The sequence below is a fragment of the Dromiciops gliroides genome, chromosome 2 (genome assembly GCF_019393635.1).
Source record: "Dromiciops gliroides isolate mDroGli1 chromosome 2, mDroGli1.pri, whole genome shotgun sequence".
Taxonomy (NCBI): domain Eukaryota; kingdom Metazoa; phylum Chordata; class Mammalia; order Microbiotheria; family Microbiotheriidae; genus Dromiciops; species Dromiciops gliroides.
Genome location: NC_057862.1, coordinates 249,496,375 through 249,511,398, shown reverse-complemented (window position 1 = coordinate 249,511,398; position 15,024 = coordinate 249,496,375).

Sequence of the window (15,024 nt, the reverse complement as noted above, 5' to 3'; positions counted from 1 at the left end):
TGACTTACCCAGGGACACACAGCTGTTTGAAACCAGCTTTAGCTCACAAACAAAAGATCCAGAACACAATGCCTGGCGCATAGTAGGTGCCTAATAAATGCTTGTCGAAGCAACATTGTGTGGTGAACAATGGGGATAGACTTGGGTCTTCTCAGCAGTGCAACGATCCAAAACAGTTTCAAAGAACTCATGATAGAAAACGTTCTCAACATCCAGGAGGGGGAAAAAAAAACCAACCTGTGAATTATGAATGCAGATCAAACCATACTGTTTCTGCTTTTGGACTGTTGTTTTGGGTTTTTTCCTTCTTTTTGAGGTTTTCCCCTTGTGCTCTTATTCTTGTTTCACAAGATGACTAATGTAGAAATATGTTTAATGTGATGGTACATATGCAACCTATATCAGACTGCTTTCTGTCTTGGGGAGGAGGGAGAGAAGGGAGGGTTGCAGAAAAAAATTTGGAACTAAAAATCCTGTGGAAAAAAATGTTGAAAATTATCCTTATATGTACCTGGAAAATAATAAAATAACTAAAAAAATAAATAAATGCTTGTCGACTGCCCCATATAGAGACATAAAATCACAAATAACAAGTGGGTCAAAGAGTAAATTATAAAAGTATTTAATAATTCTGTGAAAGATAAAGGCAATAATGAAATAACATAACAAAATTTCTGTGATGCAGTTAAAGCAGTCCTCAGGAGAAAAATCATATCCCTAAGAAACGTACATTAATGGGCGGCTAGGTGGCTCAGTGGATAAAGTACCAGCCCTGGATTCAGGAGTACCCGAGTTCAAATCCGGCCTCAGACATTTGACACTTACTAGCTGTGTGACCCTGGGCAAGTCACTTAACCCCCATTGCCCCACAAAAAAAAAGTGTTTAAAAAAAAACATACATTAACAAAATAGAAAAGAAGTGGATTAGTAAACTGAATATGATTTTTTTAAAAAAGGAACCTAACAAAGAAAACCCAAAAGTACACAAAAGAGGAAATCTTGAAATTCAGAAGAGAAATAGATAAATCAAAACCCATAGAAATGATGAAACTAAAACCTGATTGTTTGAAAAGAATAATAAAATGGACAAACCTTTGGCCAACCAGATACAAAAAGCATCAAGTCACATCAATTAAACAGCAAATGAATAATGATACTAAGGTGTGAAATCACAACAAAACCAGAATAAGGTTTTAAAAAATTATCAGAACCTATAAAGCACTGTTATGTGCTAGCAGAATTGAGAACACAAAAGAAATAAAAGAATGCCTTCATAAAATACCCAAACTAACAGAAATTTAAATCAAGATCTTAAATAATCCAACCTGGAAAAAAAAAAAAAGAAATAGCACTGCTTGTAAAGGAATTACCAAAAGAAAAAACTGCTGGAGAAAGGATAATCATTCACCCCACTGTTACTTAATAAAGTTTTCAAAATATTAGCAGTTGTAATAACACAAGAGAAAGAAATTAAAACATAAAGTTAAGCAATTATATTGTGATGGTTTATTTAGAAAATCTTAGGGAATCAGAAAAGATTATAAGACAAAAACTTCAGTAAAGTTGTAATTTATAAAATAAACCCTTAAAAATCAACAGCACTCCTACATATTAATAATAAAATCCAAGAAGCATATCATAGAAAGGGAAATACCATTCAAGGTAACTACCAAAAAAGGCATAAAATTCTTGGTGATCAGTCTATCAAAGCATACGCAATACTTGTAGAGATTCAATTACAAAGTGCTCTTTAAAGAAATTTTTTAAAAACCCAACTTAGATAGCTGGATGAATATTCAGTGCTCATGGCAAATATAATGGATTAATATTCAGTGCCTTGCCCATATAATAAATATAATGCATGGTAATGCATGTGATGAATACAAAGAAGTATGGAAAGATTTCCAGGAACTGATACAGAATGAAATAATCAGAACCAGGAAAATTATATATATATACACAATGACTACAACAATGTGAAAGGAAAGAAAGAACAACCACAAAATAATTAAAAGTGAATTGTACAAAATTATGAAGAACAACCATGTCTCCAAAGAAGAGATATGAGAAGATGACACCAAACCCCTCCTTTGCATAGGTCTATGCAAGTAGTATATTGTATTTTTTTCAGGTACCTGGGTTCCCATAATAGGGGGCCTGTGCCAATGAGGACTGGCAACTTCCAGGAAGAGCTGTCTATTCTCTGGGCCATAAAGATCAAGGATAGATAATTTCTGGTTTCTTTCAAGGCAACCTCTTTGTTAGGACATTTAGACAATTCTAGCTCCTTTGGAAGTTCTAATGGGGAAAAGAGGTGACTTTCCCCCTCCCTATCCCTTCCCAGAAGCAATTATGGCATCTTGTTGCTAAAATATATGTTATCTGGTTAGGCCTGAGCTAACAAGATGTGCACTTTGAGAGTCAAAGAGAGGTCAAGAGTTCTCAGGTGATCTCTGGAAGCAGGAGGTATTTCTTGCAACTCAGCCACTTTTGAGAGGAGGTGATCAGTACCAACAGATCATTGTGAAACCTGAAAGCCCAAGCCATGACCTGGGTGACTAGAAGATCTGGTCTTTACAGCACAAACATTGCACACTAAGATGAGAGCAAAATTTATGATTAAAATTTGAGAGAAATAATTGTCAATAACCAATGATTTGGGAAGATCCAAAGTTCCCCTTTTCTAAAGTCCTCATTTCAAAGCCCAGCCTCTGAAGGACAGGACTGATGATAGTAGATATTAACATTCTCCTCAATTTGGGGTATTGTTACCTCACCCAACCGTAGAAAGAATTAAATCTAAGGTCCATTTTCTTCTTGCTCAGGTGAAAGATATTGATTCTTTATGTAGATTTCCTCAGGCTGGGGGTGATTTGGAAATAAATGCCATGATCCTCCAGCCCCTCATTAGAATAGGTCCACCTCTCATTGTAATATTCATTCTTATTCATTGATTGTTAACCAATCAGAGTTGATTGCCACCCTCAGGAACACCCACTCTTCCAAGGGTATATAAACTGTGAACCAAATGCCATGATTCATCTTTGGCATTTGAGAGTATCACTGACCTCTTTTATTTATTTATTTATTTATTTTACTGACCTCTTTTATTAACAAAATGCTAATATTATTAATTAATAAAATGATTAATTACCCAGAAATTATGTCTCTCAAACTTTTTAAATGTCACAAAGTAAAATCTATTCAGTAATCTCACATGTATCACAGGAGTCTCTTCTATCTCCCTGGAAAGTACATTAGGAGTAATGGGTTATAATTTATGTTTTAAGTTATGTGATAATATATGCTTATGAATGTTTGTGTTTAAATCTTTTCCTTTGTGTTGGAGGAAATAGAGAGCTTTCCCACGTCTAAGAACTATTACTTTATAGATGAAGTAACTTTTCTACTTTTCTACAAGGGATCCTGCTAATATATTCTAGGAAAGATTTTGGAATAGGTCATATTTAAACTCTGTTGTAGAAATGTCCTGAGTTCAGGAGGACCTGAGTTCAGATCTGGCCTCTGACACTTGACACTTGTTAGCTGTGTTGTGTTGACAAGCTGGGGGCAAACAGGTCAGAGAGCATGAAAGAAATCTTTTTTCCCTCCCTCCTCCTGCCCATCCTCCCTACCCCACTTGCTGTGTAGCAGGAATAAGTATATTAATTTAGGATGAGCAAATCCAGTTTAAGTCTGTTTGGGGACTGAGTAGTTATTAGGTGAGTTTTTTCCCTCATATAATAAGATAAGAATCTGAACAGCATAATATGGAAATGATTTTTGTCCACCAAGGTTGGTAAACAACTACTAAGGGCATATATGTGCCCTAGCTGATGGGGCAGCTAGGTGGCGCAATGGATAAAGCCCTGGCCTTGGATTCAGGAGGACCTGAGTTCAAATCCGGACTCAGACACTTGAAACTTACTAGCTGTGTGACCATGGGCGAGTCACTTAACTCTCATTGCCCTGCAAAAAAAAACCCAAAACAAATAAACAAACAAAAACCCCTACTACTGACATGGGTTTGTATCTTAAATCTGGTAAATTGCTGATAAACTCTTGTTCATGATGGATGGTTTCTTTTTATTATAAGCTTGTGTAATCAATTACCAACCAGAACTTAGATGTAGTCTGTATGATCTTAGCCAAACCATAAAAACCCACTGGAGACCCCCATTATCAGCATGCCATTTTATTTGTTTTTTGTTTTGTTCTGTGGGGCAATGAAGGTTAATGAGGGTTGCCCAGGGTCACAGAGCTAGTAAGTGTCAAGTGTCTGAGGCCAGATTTGAACTCAGGTCCTCCTGAAACCAGGACTGGTGCTTTATCCACTGTGCTACCTAGCTGCCCCCCAGCATGCCATTTTAGATGGAAAGCAATGCATATATGACCAAGACTTAGAAGAATGACACCTCTAAGGGAGGCACATAGCCCATAGCTGGGCAGAGAGGGAACCTTGTCATGAGAAACTTTCTGAGAACCTTTAAGGAATTGGGTTGGTAGTTTATTCTTAGAGAAATTAATGTTTGCAGGTATTGATTAATAAAGTTTGAATGCATGCATTGAAAAGTATGAGTCTAATTGGTATTTGTAGTATACTTTATTGTTGTTCAGTCGTTTCAGTTGTCTCCAACCCTTCATGACCCTGTTTGGGGTTTTCTTGGCAAAAACATTGCCATTTCTTTCTCCACCTAATTTTATAGATGAGGGACTAAGGTAAACAGGGTTAAGCAACTTGTCCAGAATCACACAGCTAGTAAGTACCTGAGGCCAGCTTTGAACTCAGGAAGATGAGTCTTCCTGACTCCCGACCTGGCACTCTATCCACTGGTCCACCTAGCTGTTTACATTATACTAATTAGCATGTATAATGGTAAATAAGTTTTAAGTGTGTACCCTGCCTTACACTCTTGTATTCAGAACTAGAGTTCTTTTGTGAGAGGGGAACCCTCTGGACTGGAGGCAATCTACAAAAACATTCCCACCTCTTATATATCTAAGTAATGTTTAAAAGTTCTAGTTTGCAAGGACTCTAGGACAGTCATTGGCTGGAGAGGATGACACTCATTTTTCTTGTAACAGATTATTGTTACAAAAAAACCCACCCTATTTTGTTAATGGTGAGATGAACCTTTTCTTAATTGTTTGAGCAATTTAAGGTTGTAAGCACTAGCTACAAATTGTACAGAAAAGAAAAATTAAGGAAACAACTCCTAATAGAATATCCTAATGAATTTTCTTTATCTTTAAATAGCTTTAATCACAGCCAAAGGGAATGACCCTGAGGCATTTTCTTTAATGCAAGGACTATTAAGCCTTGCTATAAGGAATTATAACTTTCCCTAGTGCTTTCTCTTTATGAAAGCTAAGGTTCTGAGGGAGAAAAAAGTTCCAGAGGGCCCTAACGATAGGCCTCTCCATTATAGCTATATATAAATGTGCATATACAAGTATGAATTCTCTAGCAAGCAGTATCAATTCATTTACCATCACAAAGGAAAGATAGCATTTGCAGCTTTAAAAAGCAAATATATCCTGATTTAATTAAGAAAAGCAGTAACTACGGCAGCTACAAGCCAGGCATTTTTGTAGTGCACTGAAGCAGTCATGGTTTCCTGGCCCTATAAACGAGGAGCAATGACAGTCAACTTCATGAAGGAAGAGGAGGCTGAACTTTGAAGAGAACAAAAAAAAACAAACCACGTTTTCCAAATAAAAACCACAAATGATTAATAATATGATACAAAATTGTTCCATGTCACTAACAACAAAGGGAAACCAAATCAAAGAAATCTGAGATTTTACCCAACACTCAACAAATTGACAAATTTGACAGTAGTCATTGTTGGAGGGGCTATGGAAAGACTAGGTGGTATACTGATAAAGTCTTGATGCCATCATGAATTTATTCAACCATTCTGGAAAGTCATTTGGAATTAATGTTTTAAAGAGTAACTAAAAAATTCATAACCGGGGTAGCTGGGTGGCATAGTGGATAAAGTACTGGCCCTGGATTCAGGAAGACCTGAGTTCAAATCCAGCCTCTAACATTTGACACTTACTAGCTGTGTGACCCTGGGCAAGTCACTTAACCCTCATTACCCCACCAAAAAAAAAAAAACATAACCTTTGACCCAGAGATCCTCCTGCTAGGCATGTGCATCAAGGAAGCCAAAGACAAAAAGTTTATATGCAAACATACATACATGTGCAATATATGTAAACATGTACAATAATAGGTATTATCATGCATGTGTATGTGCATATACATATGAAATATTCATGCATGGGTTTATATGTGTGACCTATATGTTATCTGTGACAGAAACATTTATATATAACAGATTCAGAGAAACATGAGAATACTTATATGAACTAATGCAAAGAGAAATATGGAGAAGTAGCAGAATGACTTGGATACAATAATCATGTGAAGGAAAGAAAGACTTTGAAAGACCTCAGAACTCTGAAGCTGTAAACAACTAATTCCAAAAAATTAAAGATACTTTCCACCTCTTGGCTGATGGATGATGGACTATAAATGCAGAGTGATACTTTCTTAGAATAATGTGCTGATTTGTTTTGCTTGATTATGTATATTTGTTTTAGGGGAGAACTGTTTAGATTGGGTTATTTCTAATAGAATTCTTTTTGAAGGAGCACAATAAAACATTTTTTAATGAACAGGAGAAAAAGGAAATGTGTTAGGGAACACAGAGTTACCTTTTAAAATTTAACACATATTTCTTTAAAAAACAATTTTATATAATATCCCACAGTTTCTTATTAGATCCTTTTTCTAGCTCTTTCTTATTGTTAGAATGTTCATGTTTGTTGATTAAGTTCACAATGAATTTTTTTTTTATTGTAAATGGGGACAGAACCTTATGATGATTAACCATTTCCTATTATGGAATGACAAGAGACAGAATGGAGAGTGACAGGGAACAGTCACAAGTGCTAAGTAAGATGTGCTGGGACAAATCCGAAATCCTAAAAGCAAAGAGCATTTTTAGAGAAGCACTAGCATGGAAAAATCTTCTCCCTTTCTGGAATCCCACCCAGCACAGTACTGTAGGTAACAGAAATTTTGGTTTGAGAATTGGGGGGGGGGGGAAGGAGGAGGGAGGAAACAAGGAAGGGAAATCCTCTTAATGAGAATCCTTTCTATGTGCATTAATAAAATTGCATGGATGTATTCAGTTAATTCTATACACTGCAGTGTTTTTTTCCCTAGAATATATCCCATCCCTACAACCATTAAGCCTTCTCTTCTAATAAAGAAAAGCAAGTAAACAAAACCAACTAATACATTGATTTCATCTGATAGCATATGTAACCATTTCATAGACATAGTCATAGGTGGATGTTATTTTTCAGTGGAGAGAGCTCCGGAATCCGAGTAAGACCTGAATTCAGATCCATCAGAAATCACTTACAAATTAGGCAACTCTGAGCAAGTCACTTAAAACACTGTGCCTCAGTTTTCTCATCTGTAAAATGAGGATAATAATGACACCTACCTCAGAGGTTTGTTGTGAGGATCCAATGAGTTAATATCTGTAAAGTTCTTTTCAAACTTTAATGTGCTATATAATGCTAGCTGCAATTGTTATCATAATATCCCCAGCTCTCCAATGAAAGAAGGGAGCATTTTTTTTATCTTTACTCTGAGGCCAAGATAGTCATTACAGTTTGTGTACATTAATTTGTAAAAGAAAGTTTTAAACTTTGAACTTGAGCTGGTTATAATATAGATGGTGTCTATCACTGAGAAGGTGCCAGATAATGGGTGGGGGCAATGAGCCCCCAAAGTGAAAGGCCTTCAAAGCATCCACTAGTCCCAGCTTATAAAAGTATTACATTCGTTCTGGAGAAAAGAAGACTTAAAGGTGACTTGATAGTTATCTTCAAAGGGATCCTCTCTAGTAGTTCAAAGGCAGTTTAGACAGATCTAGAGTGAGGCTTCAAGATAAATAGTTGGGGTTTTGGTGAAGCTTCAGGTTAGTAGAGGAAGTCTGAGGAATGGGTATAGTAGATAAGGCTCACTGAGGCCAGCATCATACCAGAGGGATTTACATACTAAAGAATTAGCATAAGGGGTGTACTGGTAAATATTTAACAACCAGCTCTCCAAAGGAAAAAATGTTCATACAACCTTTTAAGCTTCATCTGTATTATTAACATTTTCTCCATCACTTTCCTAAGTTTAGACAATTAACAAAACAATAAATTAAGCCCTGATTTGGAGTCTTTTCTGATTTCCAAGATGTAAATGCTCACACTGAAAATTTAAAAATCAGTTGATTATGAGTCAGCTCCAGGGAAAGAATGAAATAATTCATTGGCAAGGCATGTATAACATAGCCCTGTAAAAATTTAGGATTATATGGTAGATTTTTCTGCTTCACTTAATACTTTTTTTTTTAAAGAGCCTACCGGGGCAGCTATGTGGCACTGTGGATAAAGCACCAGCCCTGGATTCAGGAATACCTGAGTTCAAATCTGGCCTCAGACACTTGACACTTACTAGCTGTGTGACCCTGGGCAAGTCACTTAACCCCCAATGCCCTGCAAAAAAAAAAAAAAAAAAAAAAAAAGAGCCTACCTATGTTAAGAAGTAAAGTCGTTCACTAACTGCATTCATAAATAGCACCATGTAGCACAAAATAGGGAAGGTGGGAACTATACGTCAATCTCACTCATGAAAAGCATTGAAAACATTTTAAATTAAATCTTAGCAAAGTAACTATGTCAATATGCCCCTAAATAATTTACTGTTTTTTTTTTAAATTAAAAAAAAGGGGCAGCTAGGTGGCGCAGTGGATAGAGCACCAGCCCTGGAGTCAGGAGTACCTGGGTTCAAATCCGGCCTCAGACACTTAACACTGACTAGCTGTGTGACCCTGGGCAAGTCACTTAACCCCAATTGCCTCACTTAAAAAAAAAAAAAAGGTGGGAGACTTGAAAGAAGGAAGAAGGCAAAGATGAAGAGAGGGGAACATTGTGGGCATGGAAGACAGCCAGTGCAAAGATTCAGAGTAGAGAAATGAAGTATCATTTAAAAAAATAGCAAAGTACTGGCCCTGGATTCAGGAGGACCTGCATTCAAATTTGGTCTCAGATACTTGACACTTACTAGATGTGTGACCCTGGGCCAGTCACTTAACCCTCATTGTCCTGCCCCCACCCAAAAAAATAGCAAGGAAGTCAATGTCAGATCACAGAGTACATGGAGGGGAGTAAGGTGTAAGAAGACTGAGAAGGTAGGGAGGAGTTGGTTTTTGAAGGGTTTTGAAAGCCAAAGAGGATTTTGTATTTGCTCTTGGAGCCACTGGAGTTTATTGAATGGACAAATGGACAAATGGGTGATATGGACAAGCCAGCATTTAGGAAGATCAATTTGACAGCTGAGTGGAGGTTGGATTAGGGTGAAGAGAGGCTTGAGGTAGGGAGAGTAATTAAGTCTATTGAAGTGTTTCAGGAAAATATCAATATCAGCTTATCATTCAATAATAGTTCAACTAACATTTATAAATTTCATACTGTGTTCAAGGAACTGTGGTAGGTCCTGGGAACACAAAGACCAAATAGAACAATCCTGGGTCCCATTGTGTCCTGGACCAGGACCCAGAATATACTGGTCTGCTCTACCAAGCACTCCCTCCCACCCTTCCTTATTTGGAGCGGGCAGATTAGCTTGCTGGTGGACTCTGCTCTAAAAGGGTCCTCAAACACAGCTGGGCATCCAACTTTGTCAGCTGGTAGATCAAAAAGGCTGTTTCAGTGCATAAGTGGTGCTTAACCCACAAGAATATATGTCCATGAACAACTGGGGTCTCTTATCAGGCTACTACCACAGTTCCCTATGAGGACACTCGGCTAAGCCCATAACCAGCATTCATGTCATTTATAGACAGACAGAAATGTTATGGTTTAAAAGTGTTAGGTATTCCGCATGATTTCATGGGTCCATGTACAAACCAGTCTGTCAGTGAGTGGTAAAAGAACTTCTAGTGGTTTTTAGGACTGTATCCATTCTAGATGAATTAATAATTGTCGACAAAATAAAATAGAAAGGATCTGTTTACTCAAGTTTGTACAATGACATGAGAATGATCAAGCTAAGAGTATGATACAGATTATTGTACAACTCATTACTAATTTAAGCCTACTGGTTTGTCTGGTTTAAATCCTAAATGCAAGTGTTAATTCTACTGGGGGTGGGGCATGGCAATGAGGGTTAAGTGACTTGCCCAGGGTCACACACCTAGTAAGTATCAAGTCCCAAAAATCTTAGTGCAACTTTAAGCTATTAAAGCTTAAAGCTTTGGATAACTGTTGTATTTCAATATAATTCATTCCTTCATAATCCCATGTGTTTTATCTTTAAATAAGAGCATTTAAATACATTCCATTTAATTTAAATTAATATATTTAAATAAAATTAAAATTATTATAAAGTAAAATTATTTTTTAAAAAATTATTCCATGCTGTCCATAGGCTTCACATGATTGCCAAAGGGGCCTGTCACATGCAAGAAAAGAAGCTCCAGTTTAGAGTTGTTTTTTTTAAGAGGCCATCCCTTAGTATGCTGAAATTGAAGGCAGTTACAAAACACCTTCACCATCAGAGCCATAGTTAGTGTTTGTTTTTTTAAAATATAATTTAATTGCTATTGGACCAGTTTTGGCAGTAAGCATTTATTGTTAATTAATATTATATGTACCAGTAAAGAATTGACTGAGTGGCAGTTAGCAAGAGCAGGAGAAAAGCCCCAGACCCATGTTGTTTCTCAGAGAGACAGCACGTGGTCTCAAGGAAGACTTACAAAACCTACACTGTCCTAAAAGGGAGAATGCCAGCCAAGGGAGAGAATCAAGCATCAGACAAAAGATAGAGACCCTGGCATGACCAAGAGTTTTATCCTCTTTTGATAAAGGTGGGTCATTATACATTGACCAAAGCTAATTGGTTAGCATCATTCAATTCCATTGGTTGACATGACTTGATGATGGTCCAAATTAAAATGAGCTCTACCAGATGACTTCAGGGAAAGACCCTCACTCAAGTTACCTAAGGTAAAGTCCATTATCTAGGTGTGGTTTGATCCCATTCCTTTACTGAGATAGCCAGGTCTAGGAGAACAGGACTTTCTGGAGTAGTGGGGAGAAGGGACAGAGGAAATAATCTATCGGTCCCCCTAAGAAATCCAAATTTTTTTTTGGCAGGGCAATGGGGGTTAAGTGACTTGCCCAGGATCACACAGTTAGTAAGTGTCAAGTGTCTGAGACTGGGTTTGAACTCAGGTCCTCCTGAGTCCAGGGCTGGTGCTTTATCCACTACACCACCCAGCTGCTCCAAGAAATCCATTATTAATAATTATTTTCTCACCTTAGGAAAAGTTTCACTGGAGGCAAAAGCAGTTATTTGTAAAGTTGCAACAGTAACACAGAAGGCAATCTGACCATGAATACAGTTGCACCTGGAGAGGGGCAAGTCTATCCCTGAAATAATCCAACTCTCATCCCTGCAGGGATTGATGGGGAAAAGTGTGTACCAGGAGGAGAATGCCATCGTGACAGGACTCTGAGGGAGAGGGTGTCATTCTGGGGACAGTTTCGCCACACAAAGACAAAGGCCAATGGACAGAGATACAAATATACTCTCTCTCTTCCCCCAGATGTTGAGGAACATCTGGGTCAAAACCCTATTAACCTCAGTCTAGTTATGATTGTGTTTACTATGCACTATTTCTTCATCTCAAGACATGCATCTGTTAGTAATGAAGCTATATTAGCATATGGAATAGACACCCAATATGAGAGGAATAGCAAAAGAGAAAGCTCTATTAAAGTAAAAAAAAAGCATCAATTTCTGGAAAAGCTACTAAGAATTATTGTAAGTCATTGATTAATGATTGATGTTGCTAGGTCTTTAACAGATGCAAAGGGAATACTGATATAATCCTATTAGTGCATTGCACTCATTACACATACTTGTGTCAATTAGTAACACATTTCAGGAGAAAGATAAATTTAAGAAATATGTGAAAAATAGCATCTCTCCTCAGTGCAAAAGCAGATGTGAATAGCCAACAAATATCACAGTTCGTTAGTGAACATTATTTGATGCTAATGCTACATAATTATGTTAGCATGTAAAAACTGATTTAATAATAGCTCATTGGTTATTATTATAGTTAGCAAACTATTTGGCTAAATTTCTAGAAATTTTCATTACACCAAAAAGCAAAAATGTAACTTTTCTACTTCCAGTTTCACTTGTTAGTATCTAATGTTCCACCAGGTATTATAGTTGATAATTGTGTGACAACAAGATAATGATAGTAAACATTCATGAATCAAAAGCATTCCAAATTTGCAGTTGTTTTTCCCCAAAAAATAAAAAAAAAGGAAAATTTGCCCCTTCATTTTTTATTATTGTATTCTTACAGCTTAGCACGGTCATGTTATATGGCCTCCACAATTTTCAATACTTTAGGAAAACTACTGGAACATAATAGATTTCACAGAGAATCTATTTCTGAAAGTAGAACGGGAGTGGAATCACCATTGTCTACCAGAATATAGATTGTTTTATTTGGCCTTGTGACTGAAGAATTTGTCCACAAGCCTTTCTAATTGGTTTCTGGGTGTGTTTTTCTGTTTCCAAATTGCTCTATGTAAATGGGGGAAATTCTTACAAATATATGGGCAAAGAATCATTGCCCAGAGCTTAGCCACGTGTAAAATGCCGGAGGGGGAAGAACAGTGAATTGCTATGTGATCCAAGACAGGTTCAACAAGGGAATCTTTAGAGACTTGATGTTAGGTGATGGAAAATGCAGCTGCCTCGTTCCAATTCTGCAACCAATTTACTGCATAACTTTGGGTAAGTCACACATCCTCTCTGCCTCAGTTTCCTCACTTGGTAAATATTAATAACAATGACTAGATCTTACCCTTTATGTGACTTTTGAAGAATCTTGGGCCATGTGGATGCTCTTTAGAAAAAAAACAGTCCAATTTTAAAATAATATTACTTTTCTTGTGATCATTTCTGGTCAATAGGAAAGGACAGGGAACCATATGCTAAGAGGGAGTGCATCCAGCTTCATTTCATGGGTTACTGTTACAGGGAAATGGTGGTGGGTTATTGGGGTTGGGGTTCTTTGGAATCCCTCTTTAAAAAATTACACCCTGGGGCAGCTTGGTGGTGCAGTGCATAAAGCACTGGCCCTGGATTCAGGAGGTCCTGAGTTCAAATCTGACCTCAGACACTTGGCACTTACTAGCTGTTTGACCCTGGGCAAGTCACTTAACCCTCATTGCTCTGCAAAATAAATAAATAAATGAAGTCTTTGAGCAAAAGAATTATACCCTCTCACACACAAATCCAACTGGAATAAAATAATATTTTATTTAGGCTCTAGGGAGAAGAAACCGAGAGAAGCCCTTGGACTTCTCATGGGGAGATAGCATGGCACAGAGGCATGGCTCTCTGAGATACCTATCTCCTTGAGCAGGATATAGAGAACCAATAGTGGAGGGAGGGGGTGGGGTGATCATTTGACTGTGGAAAGTTCCCTTATTGGGGGTGATCACCCAGGGGAGGACAGTCCCCCACTGATGGTGGCTAGGAGAAGTTAGGTGAGAGGCGGCTCCCATCTCGGTCCCCCTGGTGCCACAGAGGCAGCAGCTACCCCAATGGGATTATCTCTCTTGCTTCAAGGTGTGTCTTCTCAAGAAGAAGACCCATGTCAGCTGGCCAGTTTACCTAACCCCATGATAGTTACTAAAGGGATGGCCATTAAAAACTGCAGGGCTTTAAAAAAATGTTTTTTTTTAAAAAAAAACAACAACACAACATCCCCAAGAGGGGAAAGAATAAGATTTTCAAATTCAATTTTAATTAATTTCCTATGTCCTGGTGGGACCAAGACAAATATTTGGACTTATTTGGGCCCACCATTTACAACCATAAGATCTTTTCCCTCTTTACTGTGTCTATCCCAAAGTCCTCAGACACCACATGCCATGTGGGTTTTTATTCCAATAAAGAAGGAATTCAAAGGAACAAAATTAATACCTGCATACAGGATTCAAACAGGCCATCACATTAAAGGAGAGAAATTGACAAAATGAAAATGTAGCAAATGACATCCTAATGGCCCTGATTATTCTGACCTCCTAATTCTCTAAGCAGAAGGTGCTTTTAAGCACCACTGAAGCAGGACCTTCATAGACTTCAACTAGCCCCCAGTTGCTTCAATTATAGCCTAATGCTACAGAAGTCTAACAGGGATAAAAAGCCATAGCAAACCAGTGGTTTTCTCATTTAGAAAGGTCAGAATGAGCACTTTTAAAAATTGCAGCTGTGGCAAAACACAGTATTGCCTATAGCAGACACAAGACGGTAAGAAAATGTGCACTTAAAACCTCTTTGGACTTGCTGTATCGTCCCGCACCCAGATTGACAATACATTGTCTCTGAGGACAAATTGACCTCTCCTATTCATCTTCTGTTAGAGTCTTGCAGATCTGACAGTTAATGTAGATAAACCACTCTGGGACCCTAAATAAACAGTACAAGAATTCTCATTTCCATTTAAGGTGGGAACAAAGTTTTATCCCCCAACACCATTTTGGGAATTATTCCTCTTCTCCCCCCCCCCCACCCCAAACCCACAGGAATTATATGGAGGCTGATTCATATAAATAAATTTTTTAAAACCACTATCAAGATATTTGTTTAGAATTATAATGTGCTCTTTCATTTTATTTATTATACCCTTACAATTTAACACAGTTTCTGGCACACAGGAAGCTTAATAAGCATTTAATAAGTGCTTGCTGAATGAATTAATGGTTAGTTATTTAATGAGGGGGAGTGTAGTACTTGCAATATGAAAAAATTAAGGAACTCTAAAAAGGAAGTGTTAAGAAATCTATGTAAAAATGATTAGTTGTTATAGAGGAAAAGAAAACCTGAGACAAGGAAGAAGGATAATGTAGTCA